Source organism: Lissotriton vulgaris, chromosome 6 (assembly GCF_964263255.1).
Source record: "Lissotriton vulgaris chromosome 6, aLisVul1.2, whole genome shotgun sequence".
In the NCBI taxonomy this organism is placed as follows: Eukaryota; Metazoa; Chordata; class Amphibia; order Caudata; family Salamandridae; genus Lissotriton; species Lissotriton vulgaris.
In genome coordinates, this window is record NC_141694.1 from 208,397,617 (window position 1) to 208,414,232 (window position 16,616).

The window sequence follows — 16,616 nt, forward strand, 5'->3', positions numbered from 1 at the left end:
CACTTGATGGTGCTTCGCATGCAGAGAGCTGGTTGCTGATGCTGTGATCCCTTACCAGTAGGATCTTGAGGTATGGGGCCGCCCTGCTAAAACCCAAAGAGACCTTCTTAGATATAATATAATATACTAGCTAGGGAGGGTGAGAATTAGGTTTTGTTAAACCCTATTCATTTTAGCATAATACCATGCTTTCACCGTTTGTGTTCTATGGACTATTGACTATTACTTTTTTTCTTATAATATGTTTGCTTGTATTAGCTAAGATACTGCGTTTGAGAACACTGCATTAGTGAATAAACATTTCAAATATGCACGTGTCCTCTTTTACTCCTTGTTCTGGATTGAAATGCTTGTATAACGAAAGAGTGTTCATGTGTTCCATGTTACCTGAGGTGTACTAAGCCTATGTTCTGGTTTGTCTAAGCATTGGGAGTTTGTAATAACCAATGAGACACTGTAGCTAGTCTGGTAGGGGATTTTGGGGTACTAAGGTGAGTTTTGGCACACCCTAATTCACTGAGGTTCCAAGCCTCTATGCACAGTTCTGTCTGAGCACGGAATCCCTGCGACACCTTTGTGTGGGCTCAGGTGTGTCAAAGTGAAATTGTTCAGAGCAAGAGTCAGCTTTGTGTTTGTGTAATTTTAACTACAGTTGATCCTTTGTTGCAGTGCATTGTTTCAGTCGATGCCAGTTCGAATGATCTCGGTGGTATGATTACTCAAATGAAGCTCGGTGTCGAGCATACTGTTGGGTTTGCCTCCTGCTCTTTCCATCAAAGTGAAAAAAATGACTCTGTTATTGAGAGGGAGCTGCTGGCTTGTTATTGCGCTGTCGAAAAATGTAAGACCTTTTTGCGTGGGCGGACTTTTAAGTTGTTGACTGATCATAAGCCTCTTATTCCCGTTCTGAATGGTCTCGTGGTGAAAGAGCATACCCTTAGAATTGCCAGATTAAGTTCTAAATTGCTTCAATACAATTTTTGGGTGGATTATAGTCCTGGTAGAAGAAATACTAGAGCTGATTTTCTTTCTAGATCACTGTTACCATGCTGTGAGGTTGACTTACATGGGCGTGATGATGATGATGAGTGTTTAATTGAAGCTGTGGATGTTAGCAGTTTTAGTTGCGTTAATGAAAAGGAATGGTTTGATTCCCTGGATTCTGAATATTTACTTAAGAAAATTAAGGATTATATTGTACACGGTTGGCCCAAGGAACAACATCTTGATCGTGAGCTACAACCCTTTTCCAGGATTGCTGATGAACTTTCTCTGGAGGGTGGTCAAATGATTTTGGATGGTGATAGGTTTGTGCCTCCTGTTTGTTTGAGGGCTCTCATTGTTAATGCTAGACATGATTGTAATCTTGGACAGACTCTGGAAAACACATGGGCACCCTAACAAGGAAAACAACTTTTTTGGGAAACAAATTTGCACAGGGCACAGTGCACAATAATAAACTGTGAGCAATTAAACCTTAGACCAACAATGAAATTATACAAACAATACTACTGTTATATAAAATATATATTTTTCCTTTTTATTTCACTTCTTATAAATTATTTTAAATTTAGAAAAAACATACATACATATAATCAATGATTCTTTTCATAAAATACACATTCTAGATCCTTATATATATACATTTGAACCACAAGATATTACAATGTATGATATAACCTGAAGGGTATAAATGCCCTCAGCTGGTAAACAAAAACAGTCAAAAATGATCTAGCACGATTTATCTGAATTCTATCGAATTAGACACAACATGTATGTCAATATCAGATACACTGGGCACAGTTGTTAATTGCCAGATACCACATATATGCTGATTTCCAGAAAACACTGGTTACAGTTCTTAACTACCAACGTGTTTCGGCAGAGCTTTCTTCAGGGTTTTCATACCAGTGGTTTACTACAATGGAAAAAGATTTAGTTTCAATTTATTTTGCAAAATCCTTTAATGGTCTATGGTCCAACTGCAGACTACAATAATAACACCAAGATGTCTCTGTACAGACTATCAACCTCCCCTATATACATGGTCAAAAAAGCTCAAAAGTTTGAATTTCGCTGTGAAATGCAACAGTATTTATTAATACAAAACTAAATACTAAAAATCCAATGCACTTCTCTCCGTTTCCAAATGGATTCTGAGGGTTTTCTTTCTTTCGGGCAAAATTTCTCTAATATATACCAATGCATATCTTCAGGTGCATGGTTTTTCTCTAGATATTGACTGACTATGGGGGCTGCTGTTTTTGTCTTCCTAATTGCAGACCTATGCTCTGTGAGCCTCACATTTAGTGATCTGCCAGTCTCACCCACGTATCCCAATTCGCATGGGAAGATTATCAAATAAATAACATTTGATGTCTTGCAGTTGTTAAGATCAGTAGATGTTATCACTTGCCCATTAACATGTAGTGTGGGAGCTTCCATAGCTGTAGTACATGATTTGCAGTTCGCACATTCCAAAGTGCATACCACTGGTTGCAATCCAGTGATACTCATTTGTTTTGGTGTACTTCTCGTACTCATACGAGAGTGTACCACACGGTCTTTTAGGTTTTTGTTGCGCTTGTATGCAAACATGGGTTTATCAATCTTCTCCTTATTAGATGTATACGCATTTAAATTCTGCCAGCTGCAGTATACTGCCTGTCTTATCCTCTCATTTAGCATGGAATGTCGGGTGATGAAGATAAGAGAGAGCTCCTGCTTTGTTTTAACACTCTTTAACAAATGCTGGCGGTCAAAAAACCGAGCTCTTTGGTAGGAATCTCTGACAAACTTTCTAAGATAGCCCCTAGCCAGGAACTTCCTCTTCATATCCCGTGCTTTGGTGTCATAATCACAAATATTAGTACAATTGCGCCTCAGGCGCAAAAATTCTCCAAAGGGGATACTATTTTTTTGGATTACCGGATAATAACTGTCATAGTAGGGTGTTCCTGCCAGTTGGCTTAACAAATAAGTCAACTATCAGGACCCCTACATTACACTTGATTAACACATCCAGATATTCAACCTGTTCTGTACTGAAATTTTGCCCGAAAGAAGAAAAATCCTCAGAATCCATTTGGAAACTGAGAGAAGTGTATTGGATTTTTATTTTGGGGACTGCAGTTAAAGGCTTGAATCTTGAAATACCTTGGGATCAGGCCATCAAGTAGAACTAGTCTTGTTTAACCATTCAGTTAAGGTAGAAAACATCAAAAATGAAAATCAAAAATGAACAATTTACAATGGGGCTTGTTGTCTGATAGCTGATAAGGCAGGTGAGATAAGGTTGAAAAAGATACCTTATAGATCAAAAGGCATACGTTTGACAATTAATATCGTACAGTAATATGTGAGAAAGTAAAATATATAGTTATATGTAAGCTATAGAGATTCTAAAATGATTGGCCAAATATTAATTAGAAGCAAGTATACGCTAGGAGCAACAAACCATGTTATCTTGTATAAATATGATGAGGGCCTTAATGGCTTATCAAATTTACATTTGTGTAAGATAAGATAAAAAACCAAGAATGGAGTAATCGTTTTGATCAGGAGAGTTATGAAACAGTGTACTTGTCATAAGCATCACCATCACTCTGATTCACATCCATTACCAGTGAGGGAAGATCATAGTATACACTCAGACCCAAGAGTGATGGTCATATATGTATAAAACTGATATATTCCCTTTGTTTTTGAGGACAAGTAACATCAAATTATTGTTAGAACAGCTCCCCAGTAGGGATTGCCAGCTGGACTTGTGTCCCATGCTAGGGAGTGAAGAATGTTTCTACATAAGTAGTAAATAAGGGAATTCCAGCTGGACTTGTGTCTCGTGCTAGGGTGTGTAGAATGTTTCTATACAGTCAGTAAATAAAACATCTTGGCTATATAGACAAACTCCCCTTTAGATTAGTAAGTAAACTTCTGTCCTTCGGAACAAATAACACCACATAATTTCTGCAGAGCAGCCTGCTTTTCAGGAGGTTACAACCTTATGCCCCATGCATGGTGTGCTCGCGTAGTTAATTAATATACATCACGGGTAGATTGGGGTTAATAGGTAAACATAGTGCCCTACTATAATAGTTAAATAGTTAGCATCAAGTTTGGCAGTACATTAAAAAAAAAGGTGCCAAACATAAGTAAACCGATAAATAGGCTCTCTATAACACACAGCCAGAATGACATAATGAATATCTGTGAGCTGTAATTAAGTATTCTACAGTAAATAAGTACATACAATATGGCGGCTACATTGCTATAGCTTATTTTGTTAAGGCGCATATTTGTGTCGTCACCACGCAGCGTACATACACTACGTCAGGTCATTTCAAATGAGAAGCTTGGCGGTCCTGGTTTGTATGCCTGAACATCATCTAGTGGATTGGGAGTTTTCAAGAAACAGGGAAGGTAAGAGAGCGTAGTGACCTATGGAGCCTGTTTATTGACTATTTAAGTGATTGCCTTCATAAGTTGCTATCTGGGAAGCAATAGCTTGGGGTAAATACTTAATGAAGCGAGTTAGTGGTGTAAAATTTTAACCGGCGGCTTCACCGTAGCGGTTATAAGTATAGTTAGGCTCCTTCAGACATACAGGGTAGCGTTAGGTATAAGGCCAACAGGAATGTACAGAAACTTCTTTACCTTTATTGAAAGATTGGTAAGCAGTCCGAAATTTTAAACATATATCCACTGGAGTGGAGTCTCTTAAAAACAGCTGATACCCATATTATGGCGACTATATTAATACTTCATGCATTGGTAGGACACTTATTTGTCATGTCATACCTTAAGCAAATAAAGACTATGCCGCATCATTCAAAACCATTAGCTTGTCAACCCTGTTTTGCAACATTGAATATTGTCGAGCAAATTGGGAGTGTCATACTGCAAGAATAGATATACATCATGTTACGCTATTTAAAACTATTAGCCTGTTTGCCCCTGTTTGTAATGTTGGATTATTGTAGAGCAAATTGGGAGCTTATATGAAGTTAAGAATGCAAGAGAACTTAGAGAGTTTTAGATCTTGCATTGGACTGATGAAGGGAATGTCCTTAGAACTTGACATTTTGTTGGCAGAAACTTTTAGGTATAGTGTCATATAAAGCTAGCTAAGGCTGTGATCGCCAAGAAAGGTAGCCGCGTATTAGCGTTAATTATAAAATGGAGGCAAAATATAGGATTGACATATAGCTGTACCAAATAGGTTTTTTTCTCTCTCTTTTTACCAGGCTATATCAGGCTGTATCTCTACGTACATTAAAGGCTCAAAGACATTGAAGATCAGGATATCACCCCGCAACATGAATTGATTTTAGTTGTCGAGGTTAGTATATTCTTCTCTATGTAGATTTAGATATTTAGGAGGGGTATTTGAACAAGCTATTAGCTTTATGGAATCTAATATAGTCTAATTTACTATTTCAGTTATATTAAATATTGACTCAGTATCCGGATGCAATTACTTGATTCACCAAGTTGAACTCGTGATAATCCTCGAGGTGAGTATGTTGTCTGTCCTCCCCCTGGTCCTTTTCAGTATAGTTAGATACAGAAAATTATAACCTTATATAAAAACAGTTAGATATTAGCTAATACGGATTCATTTATCATTCCAGCAACATCATATATTCATCAAATCTTCCATTAAATTCTGCTGACCCGATGTTGGACTATAAGTAATCAAAGGAAGTAATTGTGATAGATTGGGTAAGTAATCATTAGGTGTAACTATTAGTTTCCCGTATATAGAAAGATGAGCTAATACGGATTAATTTACCATTTCAGCGAAAACTATATATTTATCGAGTCCCCGTATATCGAACCTCTTGATCCAGTATTTAAATATAAAGAAATGAAGGAAGTGATCAAAACAGATCTGTTAAGTAGTCACTAGGTGTAATCATATGTACATAAATCCTATATTAGAGATGTATGATCGTATTAGGAAACAGAATGGGGTATATTTATAGTCTGGAATACATCTCTTTACCTAACCGATTCTAGCACTCTAGTGCAGTGGCAAAGTGAGAAAACTAGGAAAATAAAATACCTTGAGATAATGAAATTATTATGAGTTTTAAAAGATCTCTGAAAGTCTAAGTAAGAAATAAATCTAGTTAACAAGACTAGTATCTATGTCAACATGATTGCTAACCCACATATAAACCCAAATAGTAAAAAAGAAACGAGAATGACATCTGTATAGGAATAATTTTTGCGTAGATAACATCACATTAGGGGTGCTATAGGAGACTGTGTGTTATATGTTCACAAGATTTGTATTAATAAATACTGTTGCATTTAACAGCGAAATTCGAACTTTTGAGCTTTTTTAACCATGTATATAGGGGAGGGTGATAGTCTGTACAGAGACATCTGGATGTTATTATTGTAGTCTGCAGTTGGACCATAGACCATTAAAGGATTTTTCTAAATGAATTGAAACAAAATCTTTTTCCATTCTAGTAAACCACTGGTATGAAAACCCTGAAGAAGGCTCTGCCGAAACGCGTTGGTAGTTAAGAACTGTAACCAGTGTTTTCTGAAAATGAGCACATATGTGGTATCTGGTAATTAACAACTGTGACCAGTGTATCTGATATTGACATACATGTTGTGTCTAATTCGATAGAATTCAGATAAATCGTGCTAGATCATTTGTGACTGTTTTTGTTTACCAGCTGAGGGCATTTATACCCTTCAGGTTATATCATACATTGTAATATCTTGTGGTTCAAATGTATATATATAAGGATCTAGAATGTATATTTTATGAAAAGAATCATTGACTATATGTATGTATGTTTTTCTCAATTTAAAATAATTTATAAGAAGAAAAAAGAAGTGAAATAAAAAGGAAAAATATATTTTTATATAACAGTAGTATTGTTTGTACAATTTGATTGTTGGGCTAAGGTTTAATTGCTTCACAGTTTATTATTATGCACTGTGCCCGGTGCAAATTTATTTCCAAAAAAAGGTAATCTTGAACAGACCAGCACCAAACGCAGAATTTGTGCTGTCCATTGGTGGCCTTCTATGGATAGTCAAATCGATGATGCAGTCAGAGGTTGCATTATTTGTTGTTCTAGTGGCAAAGTGGTCAAACAGTATCTCCTCCCACACAAGTTGTGAAACTTCTTAGTGGACCTTGGATGAAGTTGGCTGTTGATTTTTATTAGACCTTTCAATGCTCTACCTAACAGATACAAGTTTGCTTTGGTTGTTGCTGACTACTATAGCAAGTGGTAGGAGGTACATTTTATGGTTGATCCCAACACTCAAGAAGTTGTCAGCTTCTTTCAGAGTCTTTTTGTCAGAGAGGGTGTTCCTAAAGAATTAGTGTCTGATAACGGAGTGCAGTTTGTTTTAAAGGAAATGTCTGATTTTCTTGGTCAGTCTGGTATTGTTCATCGTCGTGTCACTCTTTACCACCCTCAAGCAAACGGTTTTATTGAGCGCATGAATCACATTTTGGTTGAGTGTGTTTAGTGGGTTGTTTCCAACAGGGTGGAAGTTAGAGAAGCTGTGCAGAACATGTTGTGGGCTTATCGCACTACCCCTTGTTTGGCTGTTGGGAAGAGTCCTTTTGAACTTTTGCATAGGAGAGTGGCCACTTTTGGCATGTGTCCTGCTTGGATGAGGCTTTGGGGTTTGTGTTCAATGACTACCACCTCTCTTGCTGGTGGTACGGGTATGGTGTTCTGCTGAACCTTCCTCCAATGGTTCCAAGGATGTGATGGGATGGTGTTCTAAGGTTCAAGTGGGTGATTGGGTGAAAATCAAGCTTCCTCATAAGGTTCCTAAGGGGTTGTCTAAGTTTGGCCCTGCTGTTCAGGTGGATGTAACTTCTCGTTTTGCAGTAAGAGTCAACGGGAGGAGTTGGTGGAATCTCTCAAGGATGTGCCGGATTCCAAATCAAATTGTACGCCAAATGGGACTGGAAATTGGACTAGAACACTCGTCTGATAAAGGCGTTTCCAATTCCAGTATCCCTGGGAGTTCTGCTCATATTCCTTTTTTACGGAGAAGTGGAAACGCATGAATCTGTGAATATTGTTCTTGTACCTTTTCATGGTTTTTGCATAAATGGTGTGCATATGTTGTTGTACTGTACTATGAATTGTTATCTGCTATGTTTGAGTTTTTCTTGCATCTTTCCTCTTTTGCATTCTTCTTCTCTCTTTTCCTCTTGTGTGTTTTCGCTTCCTTCCTTGCAGAGTTAAGTTTTCATTTTCTCCCTTTTGTTTGTGTGGTAAAGAAGGGAGATGTTGTAGTAATGCACTTACTTGTTTAGTGAGCCTATCTCTATGATTATGGAATGTTGATGAATGTTGGTCATTCGCTGGAAGCTGTGGAGACGAATGGTCAATAAACATATGGTTTCTGCACTTACCCTGTTTGGAGTGGTCACGTCAGAACCCTACCTCCAAAGTGAAGAATACTTCTCCGGCATATATGCCGCACATAGGTTCACCTAGAGCAGAAGCAGTAGAGTAGCAGTTCTGCATGTGCACTTCTGCAGAAAGCCTCTTGTCTTCCAGTCCCCAGGACTGACCTCAAACTAGACAGGCATGTGGGCGTGTTCAAAACTGCTCCATACATTTAAATGAATACAATACATAAATGAAACCTAACAGACAGTCATTATCATCCAATAGTTATAAAGTGGTAAATCTCACACACACATCATGAGCCCACCAAAGCAACCAGGGCTGGATTGGCCGTTGTGCCACTCAGGCATTTTCCTGGTGGGCTATAAGGTAGTAGCTGCTTTTAGACTGGATGGGCTACAATGACCCAGCCAAGACCCCCACAGCTGTATTCTAGTCACAGCCTCCTGCAGTGTAGGACTAGTTTTAACATGCTTGTCTAGGCTGGTTTTGGTTTCCATGCATATGGAGTGAGCAAATACAAGTAACCAATCATCATTAATCCCATTTATTAGGCACATATTACTCAGTAAAGTCTCCTGAAACAGCTTACACATTTGAAAAAGAGTGATTCAGCTGATCTGACTCTGTTTATTCAAGATACTTATAAAAGGGGATCGTCTTCAAAAGTCCAAGCACAAGTGGGGTTTTACAATGTATTAGAACATTCCACCCACTAAGAGTAGAATGTTCTAAAGTAAAAAGGGCGAAAGATGAAAACAAACATTGGAATATTGGAGCTCTGGGCTTATACCAGCTCTTGTAGGTCCGGGGTTACTCCATTGTCTTCAATGGAGCTCTCAACATACCAATGTTCTACTATGGCTTTTTAATGGTATACGTAGTGGCCATTAAAGGCACACTCCAGCATTAAAGGCCCAAGCCAAAGGTGAGGGTCTTCAATAAGGAAGCAGCCTTTATTGGCCTGTAGAGCCTTCTACAAAGGCAATTAGAACATTCTGCCACTAGACGGCAGAATTTTCTAATTTGTAAAAACAAGGCCTCACGGAGCCGAGGGGAATGAATTTCCCTCGGCTCCGTGAGGTCTTTGGCATGTTGGAGCTCCAGCTCCTACCGGCCATTAAAAGCCTGTAGCACTCCATTGTTTTCAATGGAGCTCCCAACATTCCAATGTTCTAATATGAACAATTGTTACTTACCTGTAAACAGGTGGTTCTCCAGTATTGGTGTCTTTCATAGATTCACATGCTTGAATATTCCCCGTCGTCGAAGTGGGAGTCCCACGGTAAATAAAATAGCATTAATGCTAAATATAATAATTATATATAATAATATGTATATACATATAATACATGAAAATAATAGAAAACATAATGGAATCTCAAAAAAACATTATTACATAGGAATGCATGGTAAAGAGAAAAACCACTGTAACACGTTAGTGTCATTATGTTGGTCCAAATTACAGCCAATCAGGCGTGAGCACCCTCTAGAACCTTCTCCTCAGAAGCTCAAGCCCTCAGATTTTCGTAGCACAAGTAATAAAGAGCGCATGAGGAGAAGAGAGCCTCTGAGGGGAGGAGGGTGGGTCGCATGTGAATCTATGAAAGACACCAATACTGGAGAACCACCTGTTTACAGGTAAGTAACAATTGTTCTTCTCCAGTATTAGGGGTGTCTTTCATAGATTCACATGCTTGAATAGAATAGAAAGCAGTAACCTCCGAGAACTGAGATTGCAAGGCAAATAAATGGAAGAACCAAGACAGTATCAGAATAATACAGTGACGTAATATCATAGAAATCACAGTAAAACATCAAGGAGGGGGGAACAGAGGCTCACCTTATTGAAACAGATGGCGAAGCACTGCCTGTCCCACAGCGGTATCCGCATCATTGATGGCATCTAAACAGTAATGCTTGGTGAAAGTGTGCCTGCTGGACCATGTCGCTGCACGGCAAATCTGATGAAGAGGCACACCAGCAAACAAGGCGGTGGATGAAGACATCGCCCTCGTAGAATGAGCCCTCACTGACGACTGCAGTGGTTTACCAGCTCGTTGATGGCAGAAGGCAATGGCTGAGGATAGCCATCGAGCAATAGTAGGCTTAGAAACAGGATATCCCTTACGGAAACGTCCGTAAGCGATGAACAGCTGGTCAGACTTGCGGAAGGAGGCAGTTCTGGCAATATAAAATTTAAGGCATTGTTTGATGTCCAAAGAATGCAAGCGCTGTTCCGCCGGAGACTTTGGGTCCGGGAAGAAAGTTTTTAGGAACACAGGCTCATTCAAATGAAAGTCTGTCGGTACTTTAGGTAGGAAAGAGGGGTTTCGTGCGGAGGGCCACTCCGTTAGGCCTGAACTGAAGGTAGGGCGGCTAGATAGTGAAAGCGTGCAGGTCGCTCACGCGGCCAGATGAGGTCAAAGCCAAAAGAAGCGCAACCTTCCAAGTGAGGAATTTGATATCCGAGTTATGGATAGGCTCAAATGGTGACTTCATAAGTTGGGATAGCACATCATTGAGGTGCCACGATGGAGGAGGGCGCCGAACAGGTGGGAACTTGCGGAAAAGTCCTTTGAAGAATTGTCGGATGATTCTGGACGAGCAGAGGGAAGAAGAGCCATCATGCCTGAAGTGAGATATAGCAGCTAAGAAGACTCTCAGGGTAGAATGAGAGAGTCCTGACTGAGCAAGGCTTAAGAAGAATGGAAGAAGCTGCTCTGGAGTGGAATGAATGGGATGGACATTGGCTGAGACACACCAATGGCAGAATCTCTTCCACTTGAGTTTATAAGTCTTGATGGTAGACGGAGCCCTAGCTTGAGCCAGAATGTCTCTGCATTCCTGAGATAAGTTCAAATCTGCGAATTCAAGGTACTCAGGTTCCATGCCCACAATTGGAGCGTGGAGGGATCCGGATGGCACACTAGACCCTTGTCCATCGAAAGTAGGTATGGACGAGGACGCAGAGGAATGGGCTCGCATTGGGACAACCTAAGCAGTTCTGAAAACCATGCCTGCCTCGGCCAATGAGGTGCGATCAGCAGGATGTTGCAAGGTTGTCTCCGCATTTTCCACAGCACCCGCGGTATTAGCGAAATCGGCAGAAAAGCGTATGCGAATAGATCGCACCAGTCTATCAAAAGGGCATTCCCGCACGACCGGGGGTGGGGATGCCAACTTGCATAAGACGGGCATTTCCGATTCTCCGGTGTTGCAAAGAGGTCTAGATCTGGGTGACCCCACTGGAGAAAAACATGATCCAGAGTCGGCTGGTGTAGTTCCCATTCGTGCGTTGAGGAGGTGGACCTGCTCAGAGAGTCTACCAAAATGTTGGACACACCTGGAAGGTGGACGGCTGTCAAGGTGATCTGTTGGTGGAGAGCCCAGTCCCAGATCGACTGAGCCAAGTGAGACAGATGAGGTGACTTGGTTCCCCCTTGTTTGTTCACGTAGAGCATACTGGTGGTATTGTCCGTTTGGATTAGCACTGACTCCCCGTGAACTATTGGGAGGAATGATTTGAGTGCAAGGAAGATTGCCATTGATTCTAGCCTGTTGATATGCCACTTGCGCTGGGGCGGAGTCCACTTGCCCTTGATGGATAGGCCCTGGAGATGAGCGCCCCACCCCTCCAGGGAGGCGTCTGTCGTCAGCGTGAGATCTGGTGCGTGAACAAGAAAGGACGTTCCCATTTCCAGATTTGAAAGTTGCGCCCACCAAAGCAAGTTCCTTCGCATGCGGGGTGTCACTGCGACAAGGTCGTTGAAGGAGCCGGAGACCTGACACCATTGTAAGTCCAGTTCTTCCTGAATGGGACGGGTACGCAACCTGCAATTTGGGATCAGTGCGATGCATGATGAAGCCATTCCCAAGAATGACTTTAACGTCCAAACAGAAATGGACAGTTTTCTTCAATGAGGGTGACCAAACAAAGGATTTTGAGACGTCGTTCGTGGGAGACGAACGCTTCATATCTAGGATCGCTCCCAGGAAGGATCTGGTCTGCAGAGGTGTAAACTGCGACTTTTCGACGTTGATGGTCAACCCCAGGGACTGAAACACCTGCTGGCAAAGGCGAGTGTCCTGATGTAGCTGATGGCCACCACAGGAGCCAGTACCTTCGTGAACACTCGAGGAGCTGAACGCAGCCAAAAGGCTAGTACTTTGAACTGAAAGTGCATTGGTCCCACCTTGAAATGCAGATACTGGCGATGTTGTTGGATAATAGGGACATGAAAGTATGCGTCCTGAAGGTCTATGGTGGTCATGTAATCCTCGTTGGATAAAAGACGAAGGATTTCCTGTAACGTCAGCATGCGGAACGATTGGGGCTTTAGGAACTGGTTGAGAGCCCTCAGATCCAGAATGGGTCGCCAATCCCCGGTCTTCGTGAGTATGAGTAAGAATCGAGAGTAAAACCCCTCTCCTCTTTGATGTTTTGGAACCACTTCGACTGCACCTTTTAACACAAGAAGACGGACCTGATGGTAAAGCTCCTCGAGGTGCGGAGGAGGCGGGCCACGAGGGGGTGTGCAAGGAGGAATCTCTACGAACTCTAGTGTATGACCCCGTCGTACAATGTCCAACACCCAGCGGTCCGAGGTGATCGAGGACCACTGAGAGTAAAACAGAGAGATTCGACCTCCAACATTTTGATGGGAAAAGTCATTGGTGTTTGGAGTTGGATCCCCGGTAAGAGGATTTTCCTCTGTAAGGTCTGGAGGACTGTTGGCGAGATTGCTGAGTGGGCGTGTAACGTTGGCCGCTCTGATTGTATGAGCGGTATTGCTGCCCACCTCGAACTTTGGAAGAAGTGCCGCGTCCGCGCGCACCTCGAAAGGACTGCTTCCGAAATTGCAACGTGCCCAAAGACTTTGCCGTGTCGGTGTCCTTCTTAATGGACTCCAGAGCCTCATCAATATGAGAACCGAATAGTGACTCCCCATCATAGGGCATGTCCAGCATTCTGGATTGGACCTCCTGCCGGAAGGATGTGGATTTTAGCCAACCTTGTCGTCGGAGTGCAGCTGCACTTGCAAGTAGACGGAATCCTGTATTGGCTACATCGACGGCACAGTCGATCATTTCTTCTGACGTCCTCTGTCCATCTCGAAGGATCTGTAGAGCGTCAGCCTTGGAAGCATCAGGTATGAGTTGTATGAGATCTGAAATGTCTGACCACATTTGTCTGTCATAGCGTCCCAAGATGGCTAAAGCATTGGCTACCCGGACAGATGTGGAAGCCATCGTTGAGAACTTGCGGCCAATAGCATCCAGACATCGACCCTCTCTATCCGGAGGGGCTGTGATAGGAGCCGCTGGGTTCCGGGCTCGACGCTGTGCGGCCTAAGTCACTACCGAGTCCGGTTTGGGGTGAGAAAGCAGGCAAGCTGGAGACCCAATCGGGGCCTTGTACTTTTTCTCAAGGCGCGGTATTTGTGCAGGCAAGGAGTTTGGAGCAGTCATGAGCTTAATTCCTTCCTTCCAGACAAAATCGATGATGGGAATCGTGTGGGTCTGTTTATAAGGTTTGTCTTTAAAATCATGAAGAAAACAATCCTCCTCACGCTGTGATCTTGGTAATTTAAAGCGTAGAGCTGCTTTATCCATTAAAAGATGGAAACTGGCGATATCCACAGGAGGTGAATCTCCAGAGTTTCCTGGCTGAGGTGAGGGCGTCTGTGCCCGATAATCATCCCAGTCCGCCATATCCGGGTCACCTGCCTCATCCGAATTGTCGGGGACTTCTCCGTTCTCACGTTCCGGGACCGCCTCATCATCCACATCCTGTGGATAGACTGTGGTATGAATCCTGACAGAAGTTTGGACCTACAACGAAGTTGCAGGTGGTAACACAGGTGGCCGAGAAGGTGGAGGCAGGGCCACTGTAGCCGGCGATGGCGCGGGTGTAGTCTGCGGCGTAGCTGGGAAACGGCGGTTATAATCATCAGGCATATGTTGGAGATTTGAGATCAAAGTTAAAGGAATGGTGGCCATAGGGACTTGAACCAGCTGTTCCTCAGACTGAGACTGTTGATCACCATCACCTTCATCTGAATCCGAGTCTTAACACTTAATTATTAAGTCAGATGGACTTTGTGCCGCTCCAAAGGTATCCCCTTCTTGTTCTGAGTCAGTGTCAGGCTCAGATGTAGTGGCAAACATTAGAGAAGGTGGTTGCGTCTCAAGATCAGAGAGCTGGTGACACGAAATCTTGTTGCGACGATGAGAAGATTCTGAAGGTTTCAAAGGTACTAACGGCAACGAGGCAAAGGACGGCGGTGCCGACGATACTGGCTTGCTCGTCGACGAAGATGGTTTTGCAGAAATCATCGTCAACGGTACGGGCATCGACGGAATCGTCGTCGAGGCCACTGTCGACGGTTGATCAGCTGTAGACGAGGCCGTTGACGAAGCAATCGTCGACGGAATGGTCGTCGACGCCAGCGTAGCCTCCGTAGACGGAGTCTTCGTCGACGAGGCTTTATTTGACGTTGTCTTTGTCGACGAGTCTTTGGTCGATGGTATCTTCGTCGACTTTTTGAAGACTTTCGTCGACGAGGATTCTTTCTTCTTTGTCGACGAGGAAATGGGAATCGTCGACAGAACTGGCTTGGAAGGCAAGGCAACCCTCGTCGACGTGGAAGCGGTCGACGAGATCGTCGTCGATGAAGAAAAAGCTGATGTGGACGTCAGCGTCGTTGTCGAGGATGTAACCAATGCTGTTCTCGTCGTCGGAGCGCTCGTCGGAGCGCTCGTCGGAGCGCTCGTCGACGCTCCCGTCGACGGCGGAACTTTTAGAGGCGTGGAAACACCTCGAGAGGCAGCAGAAGACGCCTGAGAGCCATGTCTCGTGGGCGTAAAAGTGGTAGGAGTGGCTGAGGACGCCACAGAAGCTAAAGGCAAGGCCAACTTCATCTTTTTTAGAAAAGGAGATGGAACATCCTGTAAACTACCACGTTTAGATGCTGCTGAAGAAAGTCCTGAATTAAAACTTTCTGCATCTGACAGGGCTGAATCCTTGTCTTTTAGACTTTGAAGCCCAAGGAGAAGGCGGCCTTCCCTGTCCTTCGAAGTGTTAGTAGAAAAAGTTCTACAGAACTTGCAGCTGCTAGCCTCATGATCAGGGTATAAACAATATATACACTTTTGATGGGGGTCCTTTTCAAAAAGGCGCAGCTTCCCACAAGAAGAGCAGGGTCTAAATAAAGACTTCTTACTTGACATGTTGTGAAAAACACTGGAAATAGATGAGTAGAGTTGAAAAACTGAGCAGAGCTCAGGGAGACTCCCTTCACACGACGTGCGGTAGAAAATCTGAGGGTTTGAGCTTCTGAGGAAAAGGTTCTAGAGGGTGCTCACGCCTGATTGGCTGTAATTTGGACCAACATATTGACACTAACGTGTTACAGTGTTTTTTTCTCTTTACCATACATTCCTATGTAATAATGGTTTTTTGAGATTCCTCATATGTTTTCTATGCTTTTCATGTATTATATGTATATATATATTATTATATATAATTATTATATTTAGCATTATTGCTATTTTATTTACCGTGGGCCTCCCTCTTCGACGACGGGGAATATTCAAGCATGTGAATCTATGAAAGACACCCCTAATACTGGAGAAGAATAATTTTCTTTGCTAGGTATTGCGGAGTTTTGTCAAGGTAAATTTGCTACACTTCACTCTGCCCTTAAATGAGACATGATGCCCATTAGGCTAGATCTGTTTTTGGCTATTGTACATGAATGTTTTATTAAAATGACCTTTCAGACTCCTACTATATTTCTGAGTCCCTCAATATTGAAGCTAGTATTGTAGCACAACTGGGTGTGTCAGTAAACTCCACAATAAGGACATTTTTATGTATTTGGAAGTTATTAGTGAAGTGTGTCACTTTGTGGTTACTTCAGAGCCCTCGGAGGAAGAAAGTTCACATTTCTGATGTGAGAAAAGGTCAGACTCCAGTCAGAGATGCTACGAGAACCATGTTCAAAACTCCTCTCTCGCAATCCCGCAAGTTACTAGTTTGGTTAAAAGCTAGTCTGAACAGTTCGGCATTACATTTTTCCAAACTTAGGGGTCGATTAGAATGGCGGACGGATTGCCCCCGCCGGGCTGAAATGACCTCCCGCCACATTAGGATGGCTGGTGGGTCCGCGGAGGAAGGGAACACCGTCCGCCGTTTTTCCG

The 16,616-nt window shown here is 42.4% G+C and overlaps 1 protein-coding gene across 1 annotated transcript in view; it reads right to left on the reverse strand.

The window, feature by feature from the left end:
- The window catches only part of LOC147707029 (adhesion G protein-coupled receptor F1-like), a 375,698-nt gene that overhangs the window by 337,479 nt on the left and 21,603 nt on the right, over positions 1-16,616 (reverse strand). The gene's annotated exons all lie outside the window — the stretch shown is intronic.